This window comes from Desmodus rotundus, chromosome 2 (assembly GCF_022682495.2).
Source record: "Desmodus rotundus isolate HL8 chromosome 2, HLdesRot8A.1, whole genome shotgun sequence".
NCBI classification, from domain to species: domain Eukaryota; kingdom Metazoa; phylum Chordata; class Mammalia; order Chiroptera; family Phyllostomidae; genus Desmodus; species Desmodus rotundus.
Window position 1 is genome coordinate 37,147,736 of NC_071388.1, and position 9,210 is coordinate 37,156,945.

The following is a 9,210-nucleotide window of genomic DNA, read 5'->3' on the forward strand; positions in this document are numbered from 1 at the left end:
ATGGAGGATAATAAATCTACAGAACCTAATACAATCACCATCTGAACCTTCAAAGTGCATGTTGCAGTTAATGGAAGTATCGATTCAATTGTTCGAGTTACCATGCAATTTTTCATTGAGCAGAAGCCTGGACGGTGAGAATTCTAAAGCTCAGCAAAATGGATAATACGCATTTTGTCTTGATTGTGCAATGATATAGGAAGATCCTCACCTTGCTCCTCCCACAAACACACAGAGAGACCTACTTACCCACAGACACTTAACACTGACTCAGCCTTATTCTCTTCCTGTTAGTTCTAGATTTGAGGGCTGCACAGTTTAGTGGCAAAGAATTCAACCTTTGGATTCAGGCAGCCCTCAATTCCTGTCCTAACTCTTCCACCCTTAGCTGTATTATTACAGTCCTAATACTTGACCTTTCACCTACTCCATGGATTAGATAACAATCTATTTAATTTAATTTATTAAGTAACTTAAGAATTAAATAAGATAACAATTACAAAGTATTTAGCCGAGATTCCAGCGCACAGTGATTTGCGGTGTTGGTGGATCTTCTCAGGCTGCCGTTACACAGAAGTGCCTTCAGTCAAACCTAGAAACATGGTAAAAGGCCGCTGAGAAATTCTGAGTAGGAGCAGCTACTGAAGCCAATATTTTATATCTCAGAAACTTCCAATGTCCCTATCAGGGTGACATCACTAATGTGTGGGGAGGTCTTGACAGAGATAATATTAACCACATGTTCGAAAGAAGTAAAGATTTGCCTACATGGTGTGATTTGGGACTAACATAAACTATTCTCCTTTCAATTAATCATCTTGCCTAAAATTCTCTCACCGGAGACAAATTCCTTTGGGAAATACATCATGAACTTCTCTAAAATATGGATTCTACTGTAACTTAAGTATTTATTTTCAGTCCTCAGAATTTAGCGCCATGTCAAAGAGTAGGTGGTTAAAACTGTTTCTAAAATGTCATTGGGTAAATTTCTATTATGTAGACACTACACCTCAGACATTGTCTAAGGTAGATAGATAATAGCAAACAAAACAGATAGAGTTACAAGGTTTGTGATCTAGTGAGTAAAAGAATTACTTCATTAGTGAAGTCATAAAACTGTTCAAAAGTTTGGATCACGGGATCTTCAATTTAGTCAGTATTTAACAATATATCATTTATACACCTCCTACTATAGTTTAGGATATAACTGTAATAACTACAGTAAAATATATAACAAACAAATCTCTAAGCAAAAAGACCCCAAATTTATTTTCCTTGAAATGTACTTTTTAAATGTCTCACACTTCCTCCTCCCATTCCAGTTTTATTCCATCAGTAAAATTAACCAAATTAACCAAATGTGATCATTTTCAGATGCTCTTCAGGCCCATTTTTCAATGTTAAGATATGATCTTCTCCAGTACATGTTTATGACTGAGTTGCTTCAGCTGATCTCGGAGAAATTAAAATGGTACAATTAGGCAGAGATGATAAGAATCATAATGAAACATAAACAGCGGTGTTGCCTCCCCAAAATCATTAAAAGAATTAAAGTGAAAAGAAAGCACTCTGTAGGGAAAATGGTGAAAGCTAATTAAACGGGCCAAAAGATTAAAGGGCGTCTTCAATGAAAAACGACGCTTGTTTAGAACAAACACAAGGTTAAATTCTGTGGAGTTTCTGCCTTTCACTGTCTTCAGCTGTTTTATAATTTTGTGCAAAGAGATGTTAACTTGCAAAAAACTGATAATGATCCAAGTAATTCTTGATTATAGGCATGTAAATAAGTTCTGTCCGGTGGAGCTTCAATTGACTTTCCCACTCCCACTGTTGAAGAGCCAGTTTTACTTCCATTAAGCAAATTTACATCAGCCCTTCTGATGAGCTTATATATTAGGTGCTCTTTAGATGCTTCTTTGTACTAATTAGTTTTAACATCTTTTCTAGTTCCTTCATTAATTGAGTTAAATAAAATGTTTAACATGGATTTATTTTTATATTTGTATGAGAGTCATGATGATAGCCTCTTTCAGACTTAATCCTTTACTAATAGCATGCAAGCCAAGTGAGATATCTCTGCTGTGGTTTTGTAACTCCTTGCCCTTAAGAGAAGGGAAGACTGAGACAAGTTGATCCACAGAAAGTATCCTTTGGTCTAATAAAAGGTTACTTTCCTATGGACATGGATTTGACAAGGCAATCATTTCTCTTCCATAAAGGAAATTTGAAAGGGCATTTCAAAAGTCTTGGAGGAACTATGCCTTGTCTGTAATAGAAAAATAATAATTAGATTAGCCACAAATCATCACTGCAGGCTCATTCCAGAGGACTATGAGGAACTACCCACATAAAAGCCAATAGGTATCTACTATTGTATAGATCTATTTGCAGATGTTCATCTAGAGAAATGAATCAAATTTCACTAGCTTACTGACAGAAATTTCACCTAACCAAGTGTACTTCCCTTACTTCTAAAAGTCACAGAACCTACATTCTTCTTAGTTACTTTTCATCACATAATAAAGTCATTCTAAAAGTAGAACATTTATTAAATATGTTTGTAACATGTTATTTGATAACTATATGATAATTTATGTCACTGCTAAAGTCCCATGATTATGTTGATTATTGCAAAAACTGCACTTGGCAAATTATTTGAGACCGGCTACGTGATAGGCCTGAGACAGTGATTCCACCCACAGAAAACCAAGTGTGAAGAGACCCGTAAGCACTTGCTCTCACCCCCTGGATGAAATCGATATACTTGAGTTCTATAAACCTAAGATCAGACTTTTAAACATTCACTGTTACAAGTATAGAGCATACAATTTCCAAATGATACTGTTCCAGGTCTGAAAGTTTTAAATGTTATGAACAAAGAAATGGAAGTGACCACACCTAGAGAGCTGTGAAATATGTAACTAGTTAATAAGCATACTTTTCTCATTATATTTAACAGAAGCATAGCCTCACTAAAGGCCTGGAACTCAGTATACTGCCATCCGCATCAGATTCTTTATCTATGTAATAAATAATTTCAAAAATGATCTACAAGATGTTTTTAGGCATTTAGAAAGAACAGAGGTCTGCTAGAAGTAAGGCCTGATCAAGTGTGGTTGGTAGGGCAATAATATGAGTATAATAACTTACAGTTTTAATTTGAACATTTCACCTAAAATGTCATATGGTGTGCTTGAGTGTGATATTATTATGTTACAGAATTATATGCTTATGATTTTGTAATAAAAGGGGGCATTATTTGTGCTGGACCCTGTATGCATTTTGAGGTAATTAGCAGTTTTCATAAAAGTTCAAAGCAATTAAACAAAAATTTTCAGACAGTAGATTTTTGAAAAAACAAAATAAAAGAAATCCTTGAACTCAAACCCACCCAGGAAAAAAAAAGTAAAATATGATTTTTTCATTATTTTAATTAGTTTTTTAAAGTAAGTACAAGTCAAGATAAATCATAGAGAGCTTATCAAAGCTCACTGGGGCTTGAATACATGGGATAACATTGGCACAAAAATGTCAAAAAATGGAGTAGGAAAGATGTGAGCTCCATGTTACCCAGGTTGGGTCTGAGATGGAAATTTCATCAGACCTGTGAAAATATAGACCCAGAATTCAAGAGAGATGCCAGGACAGGAGGCATAAAAATGAGTTCTGAAGCCATAAAAATGGGTACATTCAAACTTGATTACGTACTGGAAAGGGGAGCCCATGAGAGTAAACGCTGAAGAAAGCGGAAAATAAAACAGTGAACAGAAGTGGACATGCCATCCAAGCAGACAGAAAAGAACTGAGAAGTCAAGGGCGAACTACTCTACAATTCTCCAAAGCCAAGAGAAAGCTGCTAGGCCAGGACCAGGGAGAGTGAAGGCCGAGTTCCATCCACGCACCGGTGGAACCTGGCGAACACGTTCCCAAAAGCATGTGATAATGGAGATCTTTTATTCCCAGACAGACTTTGTCACTCCAGTTCTCTCTTCCCGAAAGTTAAAGACAGTAGGTCTGCACTTGTTTTTGAAAAACCAGAGGATGTAACACATTTTCTAATTTGGACAAAATGTGTGAACACCTTGCACTTTCCTACGGCACAGCACCACCCCAGGGACACGTGAGTGAAAAAAGAAGTTTCTTTTCTCTCTGTTGTTTTGGTTTTAGTATATTTTAGAGATTTCAATTGGAAAATAGGTAATTAAGATTCGAACTTAGAGAACTGCAGACACGATGCAGCTAGAGTCATTTGAATTTAAAAATAAGAGATTTGTCGGTAAAACAGATGTAGTGTGTGTGTGTGTGTGTGCACACTCCAGGGTCGTTCATGGCTGGCAAGTAATGAAAGAAAGTGAATCACATAACAAATGTTAAAAGAGCCAGAGAAAATAAATTTTTAAAAAACCGTGGCTATAGCTGTTGCTGGGGAAAGAGGAGACGCAGTTTAAAAAGAAAATCCCAAAGGCTTCTTTCCTGCACAGTTCAGCGGTACAGAGAGGTAGTTAGCAGCCCTAAATAAAACAAAATCCCAGAGTTTAGTCAGGCTACCTGTAGACATTGACAAAGCATTATTTAAACAGACAGCTGCCTCTTGTGCTAGCTACTTAGCTGCTGTTTATTCCCAGAATCTTCTTCCCCTCGCCAGGCCCCCATGTGGTCCAAATACTGTTCACGCATAATTATTCTCTAGAAAATTCCACAGCGGAGAGCTGGAAAAGAGAGGCTTGGCTGAACAGTGCTCTCCAGATTAGACAAATGCCCTTTTGTGTCCATCTGTACGCCATGCCGTAACACTCGCAGACACTGCATCGTGCCAAAGTGTCTGGACAAAGCAGCAGGGCACACAGGTGCGTTCTCTTTTCTTCCTGTTTACGTCGGGGTGGAGGGGAGGATGAGAGGTGGGAGCTGTGATGCGGCGCCCCAAGTGCCATTGTTAGACATAGAATGCTTCCCAAATATAAAATGAATAAATGGCACTGAAGAAAGGATTTCTAAAGCCATTGTGCTCATTAAAAAGGCATACAAAGAACCGTAAGGGAAAAATAACAAACCAGCATTCAATTCATTTTCAAATCTCTCCGAGTGATTAAAATAGTTTTTTAAAAAGGTCCTATCACATCTTTAAATACAGAATTAACTCCACATATCTCTGGCTGTCTAACGTTCCCTGAATTTGGGTTACACAGGAGCCTGGCTCTCCTGCAGCCTTCAGAGTCACGGCTGTGGGAATGCAGAAAGGTGAGACAGTTAGAAACAGTCCCTGACAGCAACAAAAGCCCTTTGGTAAAAACAAGTGTAAGAAGTGCATTGTGCAGAACTCTGCCTTATCTCGACATCCCTTCCATGATCCTTAACATCCACAGGACTCCATTAGTATGAATACTAAATGGCATGCTTTTTTAAATCTCTAATATCATATTTGAATTTAAGATAATGTGGTACCACAAGGCTGAGAGGAAATATCAAATCAATTTGATACTCTCTCAGAATAAATGTGAAATATCAGCATGGTATGACTTTTTTTAAGTTTTAGTATTTTTTCTCTTCTAATTAATTTTATTGGGTAACATTGGCTAAAACACTGTGTACGTTTCAGGTGTACAATGTTGTAATACATCTGTATATTGCATTGTGTGCTCACCACACAAAGTCTAGTCTCCTTCCGTCACCATATATTTGACCCCCTTTACCCTCTTCGACCACTTCCCACCCTCCTGCTGTGTTTATGAGTCTGTTTTATTTGTTTGTTGCTTTGTTTTATACCCACATATGAGTGAAATCATATGGTTCTTACTCTTTTCTGTCTGACTTATTTCACTTAGCATGCTACTCTTAAGATCCACCCATGTTTAAAGTCAAATGCTGAGCATGGTTTCACCAACAGTCAAGCACCTTACAGACTGTTTTACACCAACAATGCACAGGATTTGTCCCAGCACACGGCAGTACCACTAAGAAATACAGTCCCGTTCTCCACCCTTCCTGCCCTAGACAACAGATGACACAGCACACCCCACGTCTGCATCTCTTTTCCTCCCAACCCTTGCTGAGACCACTTGGCTACCACATTTCTTCTGTGCTTCATTGTCCTGTGTGCCTACCTGGTCCTTGGTTCAGAAAAAGAAATGCAGGCCTTAAAGTCAGAAAGCGATAGGTTACCATCTCAGTTCTGCCACTTAAAACATCTGCTGCTGATCTTTCCACACGGTACACCCCATGATCTATTCTCTTATAAAGTCAAAGGCCAGGAATTCTTCTGGAATGAGCAAGAGCCAGAACCCCTGGCAACCCAAACACCACCTCTCCTTTCCCCAGTGCTGATGATCTGAGACGCGCCTCTGTGACCTTCCACTTCGGCCCTTAGAAGGAACCCCTCTCTCCATGCTACAGAGGCCCTTAGCGGGCATATGCGAGAGAAATAAAAACAATAAATCTTTTACTAACAGCATTAAATTATAAACTGAAGGATGGGCTGGCCTCTGTTCTGTTGTCTGGTGTACTATTCATGCATACTTACTGTACACCAGCCACTGTACATATATTGCCTTATGGGGTGTTCCACTATTATCCCCATTCTGTGGATGAGAAAATGTGAGCACTCAGAGTTTACACAACTTATCTAATGTTAAAAGGCTACCCAGTCTCACCCCTGGCCACAGGAGGTGGAAGGAAGCAGCAGTGAGGTCTGCAGATAGCTTGGCAAGAGCTCTGGGTGGGCATGGGCCCCTGTCACAAACGTACGTGTGCAATAGTCTTTCCTGTCAGACATGTGCGATGTCTGATCCTGGACTTAAGAACTGAAAGCGCCGAGCTGCCTCTACAACCACCAGTTCTACAGGTGGCATGGACACTGAGAAATAACAGGAAGCCATACAGGTGACTATGCTATTCACTCGGATTTTATTAATGCAGGTTCACTCAGCCTTTATTAATGCAGTTTTACTCCAAATCTATACTATCTAATGACAATACTAATCACTCAGAAACAATCAGTAATAATATCACTTAAGAGAATTGGGGCATAACACACCTGAGTCCTAGAGTCTCAGTCTGCAGCTCCAGGAGAGAGCACAGTGGACAAGGGAGTTGTCAGCAAGGACATCTCACAAGGAAGAATCTCCAAAGCCAGCTGGGCAGCAGGACAGATGAAGTCCTCAGTCCAGTAGAGCAGAGCACTCAGCAGCCGATGCCAAGGGAGATCAGCTGGTGTGGAGCAGCTCTCTGGTGTGTGGAGCTCAGCTGTCTCAGCCGTGGTCTGGAGCCTGCCTCAGTTATACCCTTGGGAGTGGTGGACTCCATCCTGCTGGGTCTCGTTGTAAGTGTCTTGGAACCCCTGATGGCAAGTGGGGAATTTCCCCAGGATCCTATCTGTGTGTGGTCGTGCTCTGCAGACACGGCTGTTCTGGTCACATGTGCAGGTATCTTAGGTGAGTCTCCTTGGTAGATGAGTCTAGTGTGACTTAGGTAGTTTCCCTCTTGAACCCAAGTGTCATAGCTGACTGACAGCCATCTTGCTTGACATGAGTGACTGTATTTTGTTTTATATACTTCATGCTATCTTGACTGGACCCATGCCATTTTACTGGTCCCACTCTACACAACTCCGCAGCTAGACAGCAGCTGCAACAGCCACTCTTTCAGAGCCAAGTCCTCCCAGCGGCTAGCTCAGCAGGAACCCCAGCAGGGGTTCCTCTCCAGCTTCTTCTCCAACAACCTGAAGTGCCAGCTCATGCTCCTGAAGACTCTGCAGACAAAACCACACGTCGAACTTCTACTGGATGCCATGAAGTACTTAGGTTGTACTGTTCACAGAGAAAGATACTTTTCTTATGAAAACTGTAATGGAAATGTAGGTGGAAGTTTTGATGCTTCGATGTCTCAGACTGTTCTATGCGAGAATAGTATCCGTAATCAGGCCCATATGAACCGAGTGGTGATCCACAAGCCCATCCATGCCTTCGATCCCTGTCGTGTTCATGTCAACTGGCTCAGCAGCGTCAGACATCTGACCTGCTCAGAGGCTTGGGCTGCTAACCTGAGTGGAGACTATTCAGTATTCAGGTTACACGTTGGATTAAAACGACACCCTCAGGGGATAGTGCTTCTCTCAAAGGAGAAGTTACCTAGCATTGGTCAACTGCAAAGGAAGAGAGTTGCAGAACCTGTGTGAGAGACAGAGCCATTCTTTCTACCTTGGTTAGGAATATAAGCAAAGGAGTAGCTGAAAAGGCTGTTGGTGAAGTTTTTGAATCCTGTTGCAATGACTATGAGCCTCTTGGAAGGATCCCACATAACAAGATTTATGCTCCTAGAGACTTTCAAAACTGTGATCAGTATTTTGCAACTACATGAAGACGATGACACTTTACATTACAGGGCTTCCGTGAAGGTGCAGAAAATGTGGTTCTCAAGTGCACAAACATAAAACATAAATGATCAGTTAAATACAGACAAAATAGAAGATGCTAATTAAGTATATGATCAGGAAAAATAACTCTGGTGAAAAAATGAAACTGCCTTAAACTCCAAGGCAAAAATTGTATCTGTATAGCAAACCATGTGGTAAATAAGACAAATAAATTACATTTTTGTATTTTCAAAAAAATTAATAAGATAAAATAAAAAGGCTATCCAATGCCCAGTTCAGGATTCAAAAGCAGATAACGTGACTTCAGAGCCTGATTATTTTTATCACCACCCTCTCCCAAATCAAAATAATAGTACTGGGCTGACTAAGAGGAAATGCCCTTTCCCTGTGCATAGTAAAGAGCTAAATAAAGTAAAGAAAAATAACCTAAAAATAAGAAAAACAGATTTTATTAAAAAGACTTAATTAAGAACAGAATGCAGATCAGTGTAGTAAATACTGGGTGACAAAATATGAAGCACTTTAGGGGCTTAAGTACTTAAGCCCCTAAACAGCCAGAGAGGACACATCTCTTTAATAAAATCTTCCAGGTTCTGTTACAGTGCTGTCGTAGCTTACTTCAACTATCTATTTGTATGTGGTTCCCTGTTAGATTGAGGACATGGTCAGAGTCCCACTTATCATTGTATGTGCAGAACTTAGCACTCAGTCTGGCACAGGGCAGGTATGCAAATAGTGTTGAATGAATGGAGTGCACAACAAATGAATGAATGAATGCTTGAAACTCAAGTTAACATTTATAGACGCCAAACACTTTTGAGATTTTCAGATTTGAGAATAAA

General features: G+C 39.8%; 1 pseudogene; it reads left to right on the plus strand.

Moving 5' to 3' along the window:
* Positions 1 to 7,660: 7,660 nt before the first annotated feature.
* LOC112309313 (mitochondrial inner membrane protease ATP23 homolog pseudogene) lies at positions 7,661 to 8,352 on the plus strand (annotated as a pseudogene).
* Positions 8,353 to 9,210: the final 858 nt, after the last annotated feature.